Raw genomic sequence first — 19,188 nt, 5'->3', positions numbered from 1 at the left:
TTCATGCAGGCTGAGCAAGATATGTGAAACTGGCATTACTCAGCATAGTAAGCAGATACTTACAGGTTTTTTGCTACTTATGTATGCTTTAAAAGAACCAACAACATAAAGTAATTTTCCAATCAAACAAGCTTCAGTTAAACAAGCAACAACTCTTGCTGATTATTCAAGGATGGGACTCCCGCTTGCCTTGTATTATCTCTTTTATTAGACAGAAAAGTAACATTCAGGGAAGAGTGAAGTCTGTCAGCAAGCTATAATATAGTATCTGATTTCAGGAATCCTATTCTTTTCTTTTTTGGTTTTGAAGTAAATCTCCCTGTCCTCATGCAGTAAGACTTTCTGGACTTGATTCAAGAATGACCTACAGCACATATGCATATGATCCTGAGACTCAAGCATGGGCTTAAACTTAAGAGCATCTTAAATGCTTTAATGCACTGGGGCTTCAAACAGTGTGTTTTTACTGCCTTTGGAACTGTGCCAGAGAACACAGTCAGTCTGTAGCCAACAGAGGCTGATTTGTACAGCCTTTTGCATTATGTGTGTCCATTCTATGAGTAGACTGGCTACTCCACACTGAAAACTGTTTGGACCAGTTCTGCCTTAGAGTTTATCCTATATGCTTTGGCCCTACTCTTCTGCTTCAGCATACTATATGTGCTACCATTGCCTCACGCCATTCACTCAGAATGGCACTCCACCTGACCTCCTGCCTGTGCTGTGCAGGGTGAATGAACTTGCGTGTCATGTAAGGAGCTGAGAGGAGCTGAGGCTTGCTGAGATAGTATTTCAAGGACCTGGTCATGTGTGCATTCTTTTAATCTGGACTGAGTGTGCCCTGGAGAGGGTCAGTCTCAGCTATACCTCATTTTCATTTTGGAGGGATATATTTGATTCAGCCTAGATGGGACTCTAAGGGATCAACTGTGCATGAAGAGTAGGAACAAGAATTGTGTCTGTATAGGCTGATAAGGGGGCTTCTCACCTATTTAAACCTAACAGTGAAAGTTAATCAAATACTCAAGTGTTTCCTTGGTCAAAACTAGTACATTACTGAGAAGACAGTCCAGGGGAAATGTTTGTTTATCTACCAGTTGGTAGGCTTTTTCATTAATATTGACTGACAGTTCTGTTTTGTTCGTTTTTAGTGTGAGTTTTAATTGTTAGAAGTAAATCAATATGATTCATAGAAAATAGTTATTTCAGCTTCATCTTGCACTCCTTGCTCAGGCAAATCTTCCATGAAAGTCAGCAGGTGATTTGGGAAATTTCCATGCTAGTAATAATGCACTGAGTCAAGGGTGGAATGGCTGGGGTAAAAAACAACCTTGTTATACGTGGATATTTCTTTTCTAATACTTGAGTAACTAGTTCAAGTGCTATAACAAATTCTACCTTCAGAAAATCAATATAAAATTCATACTGGTTAGATATGTTCATAAAAGGTACAGAAACACCAAGAAATTTATTAAATAAACCGTGCAGCAGTAATTTTAATTGACGGTACAAATGCCACAGATTGATACAGATGATAAAAACATAAACTCGTGGGAAATTATTAGGTCAAGAGACATCACCCTGCAGTTTTCATATTGAAAAAAGTCATTTCATTACTCCTTTGAAAAGATAATTAATTTGGAATCTTTTATGTCACCATATTCTCTACTCAATTAACTGAAACCAACAGTCCCTGTGCAGTGAACAGTTCAGAGATTTGCTTATGTGGCAGAGAGCCTTTTACCTCCAGGTTAATAGCCTGTATTATGAGTAGGTTGGTACATACAGCTGCTTGGCAACTTCTTGTAAGTGACTTGGTGATCTCAGTCAGGTTTCTCACTCCTGCTTTCAGCCAAGGAGGCACAGAACTGAACCAAAACTCATCAGGCATCTTCTGTGATTCTTGGCACACTCAGAGGATGACATAGGACACTCACTCCCGCAGTCTGTACCATACCTGTTTATGCAGAAGACTTTGCTGTTCCAAGAAATGAACATTGGTATTTTTCTGAGTTATGGTGCCAGTCTGTAAAAATGAAGTATTCACACAGGGGAACTCTTCATTAACATTCCTAAGTAAATAATTAGTAGGAAAATCATTTAATCATTGCAAATTGGCAGCAAAAACAATTGCTATTGTTTATATGAATTAGTCCAGTCAAAATCAGGCTTTGATAAAACATTATCCCCATAGCTTAATACAGCCAAGTACGGGTACATACATTATAGCAAAATTTGAAAGATACATGGTAAACCAACACTTACCTATATACAAAGTTGGCGTAAATTTCCTATGGGGCTTTGAAGATACTAACTAAACACTTCAGCAGTCACCAGATGAAAAATGTTCTCATGGATCCTTTCATAATATGATAAGAAAAGTCCACCTGATATATGCTCTTTGGCAAATAACCCAAAATCATAGAATCATAGAATCATAGAATGGTTAGGGTTGGATCTACATATTCCTTTGCTGTTTTGTTTTGTAATACACGTGTTATGAGAGATGAGATTTAAACCTCCGGAAAATTAACTCCTTGGTGCAATTTAATGTTTTAAAGATTCAGTGTATATACTGAAGAGAAGAAAATGAGAAGCTTTTCCATCTATACAAAATCCTAACGTGCCAAACTGTTTCCAGTGAATGAGCAAAACAGTTAAATACACTTACTTTTTATTAGGGTTTGCAAACCTATTAACACACTGTAATTTTGCACTATTTTGTAAGAAAAAGAAAAAAGGTAAATGAAAAAAGGAACTGAAAAAGAAACAAAAAAACCCTAAAAATAGATGCCAAATATATAGTTTGTAAAATACTATTTTTCTTAAATTAGGTGTCATCACATTGTGAATCTAACTGTGTTATAGTAAACTGTGAAAACTGTGATGTACTGTTGTGACACTGCCTACCAAGGGCCATTTCTAACACACAGAATAGTCACCTGGACTTGTTTATATGAAACATAGTCATAAATCTGAGATCACTTTTATACTTATTTTTTGTAGGCTATTTTTCCACATTTACAACACAACTGTTATTTTATATCAGACATTAATTTTGCTTTAAAATATTATTTGAATAAGTGGGTGGGTGTCTTAAATGTGCCAGATTCAAATCTGTAACAAAGATAATTCAGAAACTCTTCTTTGCCAAACTGTAATGCTACTGAAATCAAAGATGTTTTGTTGAACACACAGGCTTGTTGTCAATTAACAGTAGTTTCTATTCCATGATAATGCTAATAACGTTACATTTTTTAGATAAATGCCTGTTAGTTATGAGCTGCATTTCCCTTCTGTCCTTCTGTGTGTTGGCGAAATGAAACTGAGTGCCATAGCTGAATGTCATAGATATTCAGAGACTCACATAATGTGCCATAGACTTGACCTCTGAAATATATTGATGAGAAATAGGAGAAAAACCTTTCAGCTGCTTGTCCTGATTCAAACCCATTTTCTGTGGTGGGTCACATGAAAATGGGATGGTTGACACATACAGGACTGGTATGATCTCTGTAAAGACAGTAAGTTCTGTATGTAGAAACATGGGACCACATTTACTTTCTTAGTGCGAGATCAGGACCAAAGTCCCTTTCTATTTGAGCTTACACACATAGCATTGAGTGGGATCTTATGTGAACCCTTGCTTCATGTTCTCAGCTAATGATATTCCTTGTACTGACCATTTAATATTTTGTGTGTTTTATATAGTATATATATGATACATAAAGTCATGTGTAAGGAACAGTAACCACGGAAAATTGAATTTTAATTTTAAAAAACTGAAAACCATTCTTACCTTCAAGCACATTTTAAGATGCCATGTTGAAAGAAGACCTTGTAAAAAACTGTATTTTTTATTTATTAATGATTGTATATTTCACCCCATGATCTAGAGATTTTATAGCAAAGATTTTACCAAATTTATTCTTTGTTCCCTTTAACAATATAATCATCCTGAAATGCATCTGAAAAATGTATAGGGTTTCAACCACTGATGTTTTTCAGGGTTTTGTTTTTTTTTAATTTGATGTTGTTGTTAAACTTTCTTCTGATTCCCTATAGCTATGTTTAGAGTTTTCAACACAATCTGACTGCAGTCAGAAGATACTCACTGTATGAAACTACAGGAAACTGTAACCATTTCAAGGACTTTAATCATCTAGATGAAACTAATATTTCAGAACTCTGATTCCAAGATGGTTAACAAGCATCTCACTGACTCTTATTTATTCAGCACTGGAATTCCCCCCAAAGGATAAACACTGAATTATGTAAATAATAGTGCTCTATATAAGCCTAACAAATTATTGTAATAGGTATATTTAAAATAAAAAGAGAACATTCCAAGTGTACCATAGTCTTTGATTATTATTTCATAGGTCTAATGTCATCCTTTTTCCTCTCGCGGTAGTTCTCATCAAGAGCCTGAGCTAAAGATTTTACTCATTCCCATGGCTTCTGGCTGAGATATCACAAACAGTATTTAGTTCTTTTTAAGGTCTTACACATGAAAGTCTTGTAAGCATTTAGGGTCAGACTGAATTCATATGGACTGTTGCATGCATTTGCTGCATACAGCAAACAACACAGCTGAATTACTCTGGTACTCCAACTTACTTTGCTTTGCTTTTAGCAACATAATTATGGAGCACTGTCTGAGTAATCATTTGGTTTTTCTGTATTTACAAGATGTTTGCTACTGGAAAATGGGTTTGCCACTGAAATAAATGTAATAAATAATGCAGTGGAACAGAGCATCTGGTCCCAGTGATCACAAAGTTCATCCAAGAGAGAACATTATGTCTGACTACTGTGCAGCTTGAAGAATGAATGGATTTGGGACTTCAAAAATCCTTTTCCTTTCTATCAGACAGGCAAATTTGCTTTCCTCCTAATAAAACTTTGCTAACTTGATAAATTCTTTAAAAAATTATTTAATGTATGCCATTTACTCAAACCAAACTTATCGTCATCTTGAACTCTACCTTGACAAGTACAGAGACAGACTTCTGTTTTTAATAGTTCATGGGAAAGAAGTCATTGCCACATTTATTCCATTTCACCATCCCCCTCCATTTTCTCCTTATATTCAAATACCACATCAGAAAGCCAATGCAGGACAGAACATGCAACTTTCTGTCTAAAGAACTTTTTTCTTCAATTATCGATTTCTTCTTTGTCTTGCAACCTCCACCTCAATAACACCAACCTACTGGACACAAAGCCTTTGTGTGTTTGCAAGGCCAGGTCTCTGCCCCTGAAGGTCAGAAACAGTCAACCTAATGATTGCTTCTGAAAGCACAGCACTGAGGTGAAACCAGAAAGAAAACTGTGGTCATGCCTAGAAGGTGTGCAGGTTTTTAACACTGCCAGCAACGGAAGGCTATTACAAATGCCAAAGCCACGTTTGTGGGTGATAAGGATACTGTAGCACAACTTCCTGGAACAGTGAAACAAGCAATAAGCCCACATAAGCTTTACACAGGTTGATCCTTCAGCACAAAACAGTTCATTGAACCAAACACGCAGTCAGTGTGAGTCTGAGAGCAGGCTTGCACCTCTCAACAGGGCTAATAGAGACGGTAAGACAAAAAATTATACTGCTTCTCAGCCCATTAGCTGGTTGCATCCTGGCTCACCACAATTCAAAATACCCCATGTGAATTCTCACTCTGACTAAAACAGCAGCTTCCTTTCAAGGAATATATTGCCTCAACATACATTTTAATCCCAGTGAAGTCTTTGGATCAGATAACAAGCCTTTAGACAAAAGACGTGACTGTAGTTTGAGATATCTCAGAGCAGACTTCTACATGTAGGTGTATAAAGGCATAATGAATTTCTAAGTTCCCCCTACATGTAAAGGAGTCACAAGTTTAAAAAAGTAAATGGAGTCCAAGAAAAACTTAACTTACCTATGCAGGGTGTCTTCATCTTTAATCCTGACTAAAATCACACCAAAAAAAAATAACATATTAAGTAGCAGTTCTATGACAATTGTTATTACAATTGATTTTGATCTACAAGTCACAAAAATGAAAGAGAACAAAGCTGCTTGTGTTGAAAGGCAAAAATTCGCCAGGTTTCTTTTTTTTCAGATAAAATTAGTTACTTGAGATATTTGAATTGATACTTCTATGAAAGACCAAAATCACTCTCAAAATTTTTGCCTTTAATCAAATATTTAAGTTTTCAGTAGTAGCTAAAATAATATTAATTTGGGATATTGTATACTAATTTCAACACTTCTTACCAGATGTTTCTTTTTCCCAAAGGAGGCTATTTTTCAATGACAGGATTCTTGAATGAGGAAAATGTCATCAACTGCATTTTCATTCTTTTCTTGGGTTCTCTCATCTGAGTTCTGTCATGTGAAGAACACATACTCAATGGGTTGTGGCTAGTCAAAATGGAAGAGTTGTTGCAAAAGACTTCAAAATAATTTCTATATAGTCACAGAGTTGCTGTTATACTATAGTCATTTTATTCCTGCAATAGGAGCAATCATCTAATATCTGATTGTTCTTTCAAACACATACTCTTAAGTTATGCAGTTCACTTTGTTTTTTAAGCTGCTTAGTCCTGTTGCTCTTCATTACAGTTTCTGGCATTTGTTGACATTGCCTCCACCTTATGTCAACTTGGTTTCCTCAGCCATACCATCCCCTCTCTACATTGACTGTATATTTTCATGTTCTCTGTCAGCATTTTGATGTAGGAAAAAAATACATTTCCAGCTAGAATGATTCAACCTCTGCAACCTTAATCTAGTGAGCCCCATACCCTTACACTACTGTTCTTTCATTGCCACTAAATTTGATGTAATTCACATTAGATTTAATGCACTGAAATTAAATGTAATAAGGTACACGGGCAATCAGGTGCTTTTTAATGAGTTCTGCTTGTCTACCAAATATATTGTAATGCAACCAAGTGGATGTGTCAATTACATCCAGAGTGGTGGTTTCACCCTTGAAACCTTTTGTTCTAATACAGCTCAAAGCTATCATGCAGTTATACCAGTCCTGAGCAAAAAGACACCAAGTGATAATGAGGAGACAAACTAATAGCACAGGATAACCATCTACTGAGTTATCTGATTAATCCTGATTAATAGGGGAAAAAAAACAGAAATGGTTAGAGATATCATATAATCTACTACAGTGATATCTGGCTGCACAGGCTCAGCTCATGCCCAGCAGGGTTTATCAGCTCTGTCTCAGTACAGCCCTTGAAGTCTGCACCTAGCATTCTGGCTTCTGGTTAGTGCAGAGCACCATACGGACCCAAAGAACTCTCCAGTGCCCTGGACAAGCTGCCCAGCAATAATACAGTACAGATGTATCTCTAGGCATTCCTGAGAGCTGGATAGCACTCCCTGGTGAGCAGGATTGAGCCTGTAGGCCACCCATTGGCTAAATGAGATATAGGTCAACAAAAGAGTGTGTTCAAAGTGCAGCTTTCTTTGTCTCCAGCCTTTTTCATGTCTTTCATGTTCAATGTCTGAAAAATTCTTTTATCTTCTATTTGTTTGATATTGAAAAGCATCCTCTTTCCCACTAGCTCTGAAAGCAATGGCACTTAAATTATCACTCAAAACCTCTTACACAAATTATAGAACCAAAACCTTAATCTTTGTGGTGATTTTACATGTCACTGATGCATTACATTTTAGTCTGTGTTCAAGATTAATGCTTTTCACAGATAAACATATCGTATCGCAAGGTAAAGCTCATTTACCTTTTTTGTAAGGCTCAAGTATGTATTTACAAGTGCAACCATGGTTCATGAGCTCTATCTTATCAGCAAAAAGATGCAGGGATGTGCACCATAATGATAAGAATTCTCACTGCTACCAATCCCATTCAACCAAGGAGATCAAAGAGTTAGTGAAATAGATCTGACCCTTCAGCATCTATAAAAATGTTTTTCCTTGACGTTGAAAATTCTAGACTTAAATAGTTTTGAGACTCCTTCCCCACTTAAGTAAAGCATCTACTACAAGTGTTTGAATAATTCAGGCCTTTACTTCCCAGACAAACTGGAGCCTTGAATAAAAACTCATATTTCCATCTTCTGCATTAAAGAGCCAAGGCAGAGTTTATGAATGACATACTTCACTTTTGCTAGCTGGGCCACCTGTACAGCCCTGTACATTCATAAGCAGAATGCATACACAGCTGTACAACAGTATAACATGCCTGCACTGTCCCAGTACCTGAGCAAGCTCACTTCGAGCCATTGCACTTCTGCAAGGGATCTGTTAAACCTTTGCATTCATGAAATCTTTAGAATCTTCCCTGCAAGTTAAGTTGGTCAGAAAATAGTCCTTCTATTTTTTTTTCTATTTTTTTTTTATTGGTTTTCTAAATTTTTTAATCTTGTAATGAAACCTATGACAAAATTACCCTGGAGCATCTCCCTGTGGTAGATATTAATGCACACCTTTATAAAGCAGTTGACTTTACAGATGACCACATAGTTAAAAAAGACATCTCAGAAGTTCTTCTCTTAAACTCTCAAAACAATCATTTTAAGGCAACTACAACTCGTCTTCAGTGAAACACTTAGAGGCTTTGTAAAACATTTAATGCTAATATCCTTATGAAAAGGTAGCTGTCTTCTGCCTATGAATTGCTTTTCTACTCTGCAGCCTTATATCTTTCTTCTACAAACTTTCTTCCTCCAACCTGATATTCTAAGATTTACGATTAGACTGGAAAGGACACATTTTGCGCCAGAACACCCAGAACTAGCAATTATCAGCAAATCCGAGCATACTAGTCATAATTCAGCTTAAAATTACTTACGAAGCAATTTTGTTGCACTGGAATCTCAGTGCTTCAAGTAGTTAAACTATTCCTTCTTGTGGAAGCCCATCTCGTGACAGCACTGCTCCTCAGCTAAAGAGGCGGGAAACTTTTCCTTAAGCTTACATCTATGATGTGTTTTCATGGTGTTGCAACCCTTCTCCATTTTTAGTTTGCTCTTCTATTTGCTTTTCACATCATGGGCTTGCCATGCCCTGATGTTCTTAGCTGTCAAGAGGAATTTATCCTTTCTGAATCTGAGTGACTAGACATCTATACAGTATTTAAGTTGCTTGGTAAAAGCAACTTCAATAGTAATTCTCTAAAATTATTGACCCTTTTTCCATCTTCCTTCCCAAAGAGTCATTTATTGATGATGTCTTTGATCTTATACTGATTTCTTATTGTTCTCTTCTCCCAATAGCTGATTGCTTCAGTTTCAGGGCATTTTCCAATTACCTTCCTTTAATTGTTTCTCAGTCCCTTATTCCCATTATAGGAGAATTCCCTTCATTCATTTACCAGCTCAGCACCCAAATGTTATCTAAAAACCTTACATAAATTTTGTTTTCTTAACTTAACATATTAACATAATATAATTGAAATTACATGTGATGCCCAGAAACATTAATTTCAAGGCATTGTTGGTTTCATTGTTCTAATATGTGCAGTAAAATCTCCATTGTATGATACTACACCCCCCTAAGACGGAAGAATACATGTTTAATAAGCTTTGTTATCTCCTCCGAAGCTAATTACTTTTATGGGTTTTGCTTCGCAAAGCATTCTGGTTTTAAAAAGTTTCTCAAAATATCCCTCTTCACCATCATTCTTACCTAGACAACATGCTGCTCTTTCTCACTCTATTTATTAAACATAACAATACCTCTCCACAGCAGTCTTTCAACAAAGTCCATCACCAGGCCCATCCTCTTAAAAGGCATTTATTTAAGATTCTCTGGTAGATGAAGCAATAAAGCTTAGTTTTGTGAATCCAGGTCTTGTAGTTGGATTCTCTAGCATATAATTAGTTGTTTTCCCACAGTCAGGACACACATAATAGCTGTATCTTGTGGATTCCCAGATGTCTCTGAAGGGTTGCATTTATAAGTCAGGGTTTTTTTTCAGAAGGGAGACTTTACAGGTCTATTTGAACTATCTAGTTACCCAATTTCATGAACATTATGTAAACGTATTATGTTTGCATCCATTAACACTATGAAATTTACTCATGCTGATAAATTATGAAGTGTGAAAGAGAGACAAAAAGAGAACAAATGTAAAGACAGGCAGGGAAAGAGGCAAAGTAATCCTTTAAGCCTCATATCCTTAGAAAATGCCTAAAATATCTAATTCAGATACATATCTCCTTCCACTATGCATTAGTATAAATATCTCTTGCACACCCTTAGAGAAACACAAGTTCACCCTTCTATCTTCTTTGGAGAAACATGAAAGACAAAGTCAACTTTTGTGATGAAACAACTGCTGCTTCACTTTTCATCCAATTTCAAGCCTCTTCCTTCTTCCACTGTCTTAATTTTGTAAGAATAATATTAAGTTCCTTCCATATAATATTTCTCTTATCTACAAAGACTACGTTCCCTGAGTGTCCAGATAAAATTTTTTAAACATGAGAATGACAGCTAAGAGTTTTTGCTGAGAACAACCATCCCCCAACTGTTCATTCAAACACAAGCTGCTCACAAGTAAGCATGCACCAAAACAGCCATGAAAAAACGATTCTTAGGCAGTCTACGATACTGCACATTTGGACATCTGCTTGTGTCTGCTATTGGAGATAGACCACCAGGCTAGACAGACTCCTAAGTATGACCCAGTTTGATCTTTCTTAAGTCCTCATACAGGAGTGCCGTGGTGAGCTTTCCATGACGGCATTTGAAAACTGACCGGCAGGTGTCAGAGCTTTTAATTCCTGGAGACCAATGGCAGCACCACATTCACTGGCCAGCTTCTCAGATATATTCCTTAGATACTTATCAGGCTGTGTGCACTCTTCAGCAATCACAGTGGCACACAACTTTCAGTCAGCCTTGGATAAGGCAGCAGATGGCAGATTGTCTAATGGCATTGTTTCTTTCAAAGGAAGTCTTGTGTGAGTTAATTGAAAGCTTATCTGACTGTACCTGCATTAACTCACGGAAGTGCTAAACGTGCTGCCAGGAAGGCACAAGTCAACTGCACACCTCAGAGGCAGAAGTGTGTGGATAGAGCTGTCTCACTACCACTGTCAGCATCAGGCCATTCTATGTGGAATCACAAGTAGACTGTTTGCTACCATGTTCTTTTGTAAAATATAATTCCAGAGCCAGCATTAGCCTCTGGGAGCTACAGGTGAGTGAAAAATCCCTCAGTCCTCTCATGATCAGAAGATTTGCTTGTGTGCATGCTTTCCCACAGCTTTCAGACCCACCGATATGCCTTCCTTGCCTGCCCTTTAAGGTGACGTGGGCACTATCAAATCTCTCTGAAATCTGCCTTACTATGGGCCAAATCTTCAAATGTAGATACAGTCAGAATTAGATACGTATGGTCACCTTTACTGTCATGCCCCAGACTTTGTAATCTGATGTATTACATTGTTAGAGCATATTATCACATCGTTAGAGTGAACCCTGATACAACGTATGCCTCAGGGCAGCTGCTGCACTCCCGGTAACCTCCCTAGCACATTTCAGGAGTCATGCTGATAGGCAGCTAGTCTGAGACTGTTCTGTTCTGGAGGATAGACTTGACTAGCGTGGACACTGGCTAGTCTTAGGGAATGGTCATGGACTTATTTCACTAGTAAAATGCAGTTAAAGCACAGATTTAATAAATGATATGTACTTAATTAAATTCTTGAACCATGTTTTCTCATGAACTATAACAGCATCACATCCCAACAGCTGCAAAAGGCATTGTCATATTCTGTGGGGATAGTAATCATGTTATGCTGAAAGAGCTATAAACTCATTTAGGAAAAATCTTTTGCTCTTACAGTTCAGTGAATGATCAATTTGGCAGCATTCTGAGAATTTACACTCCTGTATTTAATGTGAATTTATCCTATTTTGTGGCAATTTCTCATAATGAAAACAAAATTGTACAACTGCTATTACATAAAATGAGAACCTAATTTGTATCTAAATTTTGTGTGGTTTGATGACCTTCCTTACCTTGATTACTATAAAAGTCCTCCTGCAGAGTTCAACCATGTGAAAATGAATTCAGCCTTGTTCAGATATTTGGAGAATAGGCAGATCTTGATTAAAGAATTCATTCATTATATCCCAGCACACAGTATCTGTTCAAGGATAGAAAATTTTCCTCCCTAAAAAGGATAGTGTCCATATAATTGAAATAGAAGGCAAGATTCTGTTCATATTTCAAATTATGAGCTGCATAGAGCTGGAACTGATAGGCAAGAGAAAAAAAAAAGTGCAAGCAGAAGAAATTCTGCTCTTTTGATAAGCATCTGTCGAAATTTCTTGAACCTGGGGGCACATTTTTTAATTAATCTAGTAGGGACTGAATATATTTATAGAAGCAAAGGAGAAGGATGCACTGTGGCAGGTCAGAGGCCCCACATGAAAGGATTTTAATGAATCAAATTAATACTTGCAATGTTTGCAAATTAACTGAATGGAAGTTCAGAGCCCTTCCAAATTCACCTATTATTTCACATATTGCACTTCACTTTTAAAAAGGAAGTTAGGAAATTAATTCAATCGCTAGGTAAAGATGTACCTTTTAGACAAAAATCCTGAAATATACAAAATACAATAGTATTGTAATAGTTTTAAATGCATTGTTTCGGCTAGTTTTTTTTTTTTCTTTTTTTTGTGTGTGTGTGATTTTGAGTAAAGAATGTGAAACCTAGTAGATCTAAAATTTACCATCTAAAAGTTGCCCACACAAAAAAATGCATTTCTATTGTGTTTATGAACCCCACTACTATTTCCTTATGTTCTAATTTTCAGTACAGTACAAAAAAATAAGATCCTCCATCCAAAATTCTTCATTGGCACAACATTCTTCTATAAAGTTGTAATGGGTTATGGTTTCATCATCAAAACTTGGTAAAAGAAATATGCATCTCAACACAACAACACATAAATATGAGATTTGGTTACAGCTGTCTAGAAGAACACCGGCTGCTATGAAAAAGTCAGGTTATGCTGAGTTTGCGTCCAGTATCCCAAGCGGTACTGAATCAGTCTGATGCCAGCAAGATGATGCTGTCTGATATCTAGCATAGTGAATGAAAGCTACATATTTTGAGATTTTTATTTAACCTATTTTTTTAAATCTGACTCAGATCCCATCTTTCTTATTCCATTTTCTGGCAGATACCTCAATATCATGACAAGGCCCTCCTATTTCATTCTTGGCATGGCAACATTCAATTGTGCCCATGCTACTCAGAAGCTTTGAGGTGATGCTGAGTGTAGGGATGTGGTGTGTTCACTTACCTTTTCTCCTGAATGAACCTCGACTGCCACATGATTATAATATTAAACCTGATTTATACAACTGCAGGCAAGACTGGGAGCTAATTAATTATTGTAATTCTATTTGCTTACTTTTAAATTTCTCTCAAATTCATCAAGGAAAATACGCTACTTGGTCTTTTTTGTGTATTCCAGGAAGTCCAGTTTCTAGGTGTACTACGCCTCTGAACCCACTGGCAATTCTTTCTGACACAATTCTTTATCCAAGTTAATGTGGCCAAGCAGCTTTTTAGGTGAATAGCTGGTTTATTCACTAAGGATCACCACTAGCAGTGCATACGGCTATGACATGCTAGATTATCTGGCAAAGGATAAAAATAAAGTCTGCTGAAGAAAACAGATTTTTGGTTCCAAAATGATACAAAGCTATTTTCACTAAATTTTGTTCTAAAATTATTTCAAAGCATCCTTTGGTCTTAATTGATTTTTTGGCTGATATTTTTTCCTTCTGTGTTGATTTTTCGAAGGATACCCACCTATTTCTCTATTAAGCATATAATCTATGAGTAAAAATGAATGTGCAGAGGTATGGGTCTCTTGTTGGACAAAGCTCATCACCTGGTAGGCATAAATTATAATTTAGTAGACACATAGCAAGAATAAATTTCTGCCCATCTGTTTTATTCTTTAAATATTTTCGAAGGAAGATTTTGGTAAAATCCCATAGTAAATTATGAGTAGAATAAATATTCTTCCATGTATTTCTCTTTGTACTTGTATTGTCTCTTAAGTTAGGACAATCTATATTCATCTCTTCTAAAACATTTTTCACAGTAACTAAATAAAACAGACACTATTCTTAAAGACTGACTGGTTTCACAGATTTTGTTATAGAATCAACAGCATTTTTGTCAGGGAGGGAAGTTAAGAACTGAATGTGGTATCTGGAAGTAAACTGATTTGAACAACACCATCTCAGCAAAATAGAATGCTAGAAACCATCCAAGAAGCACGTTCCTATACACCAGAGTGGGAATAAACCCATTTTTCCCTTGAGTAGTTGCCTTGAATTTTCCTCGCTGCAAAGTAACCTTTCTCTTGCCACTGATAACTATGGAGAATATCCTTACATTGACATTTTAGTAGCCACAGACTGCTGCCATGCCCCATCTGTTCTCTTCTTTAGATTAAAAAAGATCAACTCCTTCAGAAGTGTTTTTTTCTTTCATTTCAGTTTTCTCTATTATTTTTACAGATCCTTCTTTAAATGTATTGCCCAAGTTCCAGTTTTTCACCAGCACTTAATAGAGGAAGTAATTGGTTCCTTTATACACCATTGCTAATACATCACAGAATGAGATACACTTTTTTTTTTCTTTTTGTTATAACATCCCAGCAGGGATTCATGTTTCATTTGTGATCTCCTACAACTCTCACAGCCTTCAGTGCCATATCTCTGACAACTGTTATTATTCATTTTGTACTTACACCTTTGATTTTGTCTTCCTAAATGTTGAACCATACACTTGTTCAGTGAATTTTGCCTCCTCAGTTTTATATTATTTCTTCAAGTCATCAAAAACTTTTGAATTCTGATCTTTCTGATTCTTCCAAAGTGCTTTCAAATCATTCATCTTGGCATTATATAAAAGTTTAATAAGCTTATTCGTATTCCGTTATGCAGATCATTAACGAAGTTATCTTAACAGCATCAGAAAAAGGCTGAGGGACCCAACCTGAACTCTCCTCACAGACTAAAAATCCCATTCTTTATGCTGTGTTTCTGTATCACTTGATGGGGTGAAGACTTGACAAGTAAACATGCATTACATCACAGTGTGAGAGTAACAGGCTGCTTCACAAAATTTAGCAGGTAGGACAGACAAAAGATTTAATGCAATCTGGTGTTTCTCTTTGGTTACATTGCTATTTATTGCTATGCTATTAAATTCAGCAGATTTTCACTGATAAAATTCAAAAGCAGCTAAAATTGGAAACCTACATCGACTTTCTCTTTGAAGTTATCTGTCTGATAATATGGTGAGCTGGACTGGATGCTGTGTTCATCATGCACATTCATCAAAGGATCCTATTGTCTTATAAGGTGATAAATATTCTGGCCCTGATTCAGTCCAGGTGATGGAAATATGAATTTAGTAACTCTGTGTGGTTGGAGGGGTGAAAAAGAATTGTCACACATCACTTGTCTATTTGGTCCAGGAAAGGATTCAATACAGCTGAGGAAGCTCATGGGCCTAAACCCAAAGCCTATGTAATTTTCAAAAGTGTACTTGTAGCAGAAATGTGAATAAGACTGAATGTCTGCAACTGTGTAAAGTAACACAGAGTTCTCTTTCATGTCCCACCATGTGGCAAGGGAACTCTTCTGCCTACCACATCCTCCCTCAAGCTCGTAGGGTTATGATGAACAGCTATAGTTAGAGAGAAGACACCTATTCCTGAAGCACCACAGCTCAGCACCAGCTCCCTGCGTTTTACCCAGAAAAAAGTCATAGATTTGGACTGGGAACACAGAAATTGCAGTGTCATAGCAGCAAAGCAGGGAATGGGACAGTTCATGCTATTTTCATTGCTGGTGTAGAACTATAAGAAGGAAGAACAAACACTGGGCAATTGGAATTTATTGGATAAAAGACAGGAGTGAAAACGATTAAAAGTTACAGAAGTCAGACAGGTTCAAACAGAAGCATCTGGCAGGGAAGTGTAAAACAACCAAGACTTTTCTTAGAAACTGACATTCACAATCCACAAAATTTGCTATTTCCAAATTACCAGTTCAGTCAGAGAAATAAAAATAAGTAAAAGAAAGAAATGCTTAAAGAGGAAAAAAAAAAACAACAAAACTTTTACTGCTTTGTATTGTGCTGTCCAAATAGAACGCTTGCATTTTTATTAAGCTATTTCCATTTCTTTTAAGGGCATAAATAATATAGGGTCAGTACCTCTTATGCTATTCCCTCCATTTGTTCCGTACACAAAATTTCTAGGGATAAACATCAACTATTATGAATATCAAAGATCTTAAAAAAAAAAAAGATATCTAGCTCATAAGCTAGAACGTAAACATTCAACAGCTGCAGAGATCTGAGAAACCCCGAAAAGATCACATTTTATGAAATTGTTATAACTTTCCTATGCTATTGCTCAGTAAGAAGCTAACTATTCTAGCACATCCTCAATTATGTTAGCTGATGTGAATTTGACTGCCTCTCGCCTCAATAGCCAGCCACAGAGCTGGCTGAAAATATCACTACAAAATGTGATTTGGCTTAGGGAAAAAAGAAAAGAAGGAAGTAATTTGGAAACATATAGGGAAGAGTGGCCTCCCAGCTGGAATGAGTACATGAGTAGTTAGGAACCAACTAGATTTTTAGCACAGTTGCCTCATCGCACTTAACTTTAGCTGTAGCCATGTAGCTTCGCACTTATTCCTGATGCTGTCTGATGGGTACTTGACTTTTATTTTTTCTTTGTGTTTTCTCTTTATCTTAATAATTGGGCAAAGTCTGTATACAGGAAAATATAATTCTAACTGTTGAAGTAAATAATACTACAAACCCTATTTAACTTCTTGGTTGAAAGGAAGTAGTTATGTCTGCTTCCAACTTAAATATTTTTTTGCTTTAGCAGCATTTAAAATTTATTATTGTTTTAAAAATGGATTTATGAATAAAACATTGGAGTTCTAAAAACAGCCTGGCTTTGCAGTGTTGCGAATGAAGAGCAAATGTAACAAATTAGTCAGTGTGTTAGAATTTCACGTGATGCTCCTAGGTTTAAGCTGGTTCAACATCTGAATCACCTTAACAGTTAGGGTAGCCTTGACAATGACATTCACAGTCTTGAATTGGCCTGACTTTATTCCTAGCTTTCAGTTTAAAGTGGAGTGTCTTTTCATGGCCCCATTTAATTTCAAAATTTGATATTGTTAATAGGAGTAGTTACAAATGGATTGTTAGAAATTACAGAAACAGCACCAATGTTTTTCAAAAAAATTACTAAACCTAGAAACAAGTAGGATTAGGTCTAAGACAGAGTTTCTTTTCCTTTCCTGGAAGACATTGTGGTTTCTATCTATTGGTCTTGGAGAAGCCTGAAGGCCCTCAGCTTTGATTGACTTTGAAATGAGATATAGATATCCAACAGTTCACAAGATGGAATCCTTGCTAGCATGTGCAAATAAATCTCTCCATCACTGTGCTACATGAGTGCCTGTGGGGGTGAGAAAGGTGCAGTTTGCAATAAGCTGTACTGAAGGCTCAGGAATTCTGAGCTCTACAGAAAGAATACAGAGTCACTATGAGTAACAAAACCCCTCTTTACAGGGGCTCCTGGTATGGTCATGCAGAGACCATCAAGTCTCCACCAACACTATGGCAAGACACACAAGGCCATGGCAAGACACAAGTATTGAAAAGAAAAGGCTAAGTCAAACGGAAAACTCAGCAAGGCCGCATTTAATATTATTTTCTGGTTCAGTGTGAACAACTGTCATTACCAGTTGCTGCTTCTTATTTCACTTTCAGTACCCACACGTACACATCCTAAGTAGCTGCTTCCTGCTTGCAAAAACAGAGCCTGCAGCTAATCCTATCTACCCTCAAGCACCAAATATTATTGAATTTAACAATGTACATATTACAAGAAATGAATGTATGGTCTAAACAGCATCGCATAACATAGTTCCCCAGCTTATATATATTATAATGTTAAATACATTGTAGTTAAGTCTAAATAGATCTACACAGGATTTCACTTCAAAGATTAATCCCTGCACAATGGGGTGTGTGATGAAAATCCAAGCCACAGAAAGCATTCAGATTTTCTTTGCACATGTTCCTTTCAAACACTGGTAGGAAATTCCAGGGAGACATAGAGTGAAATAGCACTCAATTCTGAAAACACCAGCACAGCTAATTGGAAAGCTGTGTGTTGGAACAATACATGGGCTGCCCAACAGGGGAAGATCATTTCTATATAATGCAGCAGTTTTCTCTTCAGGTAAAGACACCAGAGAGACATAAACACCTGCCAAAGCTGCGCTGAGGCACCTCCTCTCTGTTGCAGCCACATTGGATAGTACAATCATCAGCAGGCGAGTCTGAATTAGAGTTAGTGTGAAGTTTCTGGCTTCTGAGTGACAGGTCCAGATGTACTGCTGTTCAGGTTGTGCCCGGATACGATGGCCACAAGAGTGAGGCAGGATGCCATCCCTGAAGTGCATATTCTCATGTAACCTTTCTGCTTACCAAAACCCAAGTCATTCGCAGATTTCTCTCAGTCAGGCCTCCCGTCAGCTAATGCCTCCATTCCCTGAAAAATATTTATCCCTTTGTCCTTAAATCCTCTCTTCTGTCCTTTTTCTGAAATGGTGTGTCCTCTGTATCAGGGTACCTGAGGGTTTCTGTCTGATTTTCATACAATACTTTGCTCTGTGAGGGATTTCTGTGATGGAGAATTTCAAGACCAAACAGTGGGAAAGAGAAGGAAAAGGAGGAGGAACTGTCAGGCAGTGAGGAAGTTGCCTACTCAAGTATGAGATGCTTATTTTCCCCATTCTCCCCACTCAGTGAAGGAAGCCAGCATGAGAATAGGAACAACAGAACATTACTGTACTCAGTAAAAGGAATGCCTCCACACCAAGCAGAGCTTCTACCAGGTACCTAATTCTTACCTGACATTTTCACTGATTTCTTTTTTGTCAAATATGACCCAGCCAGGAAACTCAATCTCTCATTTGGCATCAAATACAGACTTTGCATTGACCTTTTTTTCAGTGAGAAACACAAAAATATGCTTATTTCAGTTAAACCCACATGCATCTTCTTTTCCTTCTTCTGCCTTTTTTCCTCCTAACATTTAATGCTTCAGTTTAGCCACCGAAGCAGAAAAATCAATTC

The sequence above is a fragment of the Lathamus discolor genome, chromosome 5, assembly GCF_037157495.1.
Source record: "Lathamus discolor isolate bLatDis1 chromosome 5, bLatDis1.hap1, whole genome shotgun sequence".
Lineage (NCBI taxonomy): Eukaryota > Metazoa > Chordata > Aves > Psittaciformes > Psittacidae > Lathamus > Lathamus discolor.
The sequence above is the reverse complement of the archived record's forward strand: the minus strand, read 5'-3'. Positions refer to the sequence as shown.